The sequence below is a fragment of the Octodon degus genome, unplaced genomic scaffold (genome assembly GCF_000260255.1).
Source record: "Octodon degus isolate 3935 unplaced genomic scaffold, OctDeg1.0 scaffold00166, whole genome shotgun sequence".
Classification (NCBI taxonomy): domain Eukaryota; kingdom Metazoa; phylum Chordata; class Mammalia; order Rodentia; family Octodontidae; genus Octodon; species Octodon degus.
This window is the reverse complement of record NW_004524742.1, coordinates 5,589,403-5,589,963: the sequence shown is the minus strand read 5'-3', so window position 1 is coordinate 5,589,963 and position 561 is coordinate 5,589,403. Positions and strand designations below refer to the sequence as shown.

The 561-nt window shown below is 35.1% G+C and overlaps 1 pseudogene; it reads right to left on the bottom strand.

Annotated features, from left to right (window-relative positions):
• The window catches only part of LOC105743773, a 14,464-nt pseudogene extending 13,918 nt beyond the window's left edge, over positions 1–546 (bottom strand).
• Between the last annotated feature and the right edge of the window lie 15 nt (positions 547–561).

The window sequence follows — 561 nt, the reverse complement described above, 5'->3', positions numbered from 1 at the left end:
CTCCAGAAGAGAAGCTTATTGTTATTACCATATAACCTAGGCTGTTGAGCTTAACTTCAGTATCTGTCTACATCTTAGGTATAACATGGAAAAGGTACTTTTCATAAAGTATTGATATATTAAACTTCTAAGTCCCTACAGAATATGACAAAATATTAGAAAGTTAAACTATATTTAAAAAATACAAATATATATGTTTATACATAAGTCCAGAAATCTAACCATATGCACCATTGCTGCAGGACAGTCCCACAACACTCCTTTTCCTGTCTCCTGCCTTCATTCACCACCCACTTCTTTTTAAATAATAATCTACCCGAGAGACAGCATGGCAGCGACTGGTGTGTGATAACAAGAAACATGTATTCAGAAGACCATAATGACAGGCATTCCAAGCATGAACCTACTATTACAAATTTCCATCTTCAATGCAGTTGCTTAGTTCACAGGTTTCAGTATATATAGTCAGTCAGAGTGAGAATCCTTCCAATTAACTACTAGATTTGAAAATCTTCTGAAGATTCTCAGGATCATTGCCTTACCCATCTCGTACATATAACT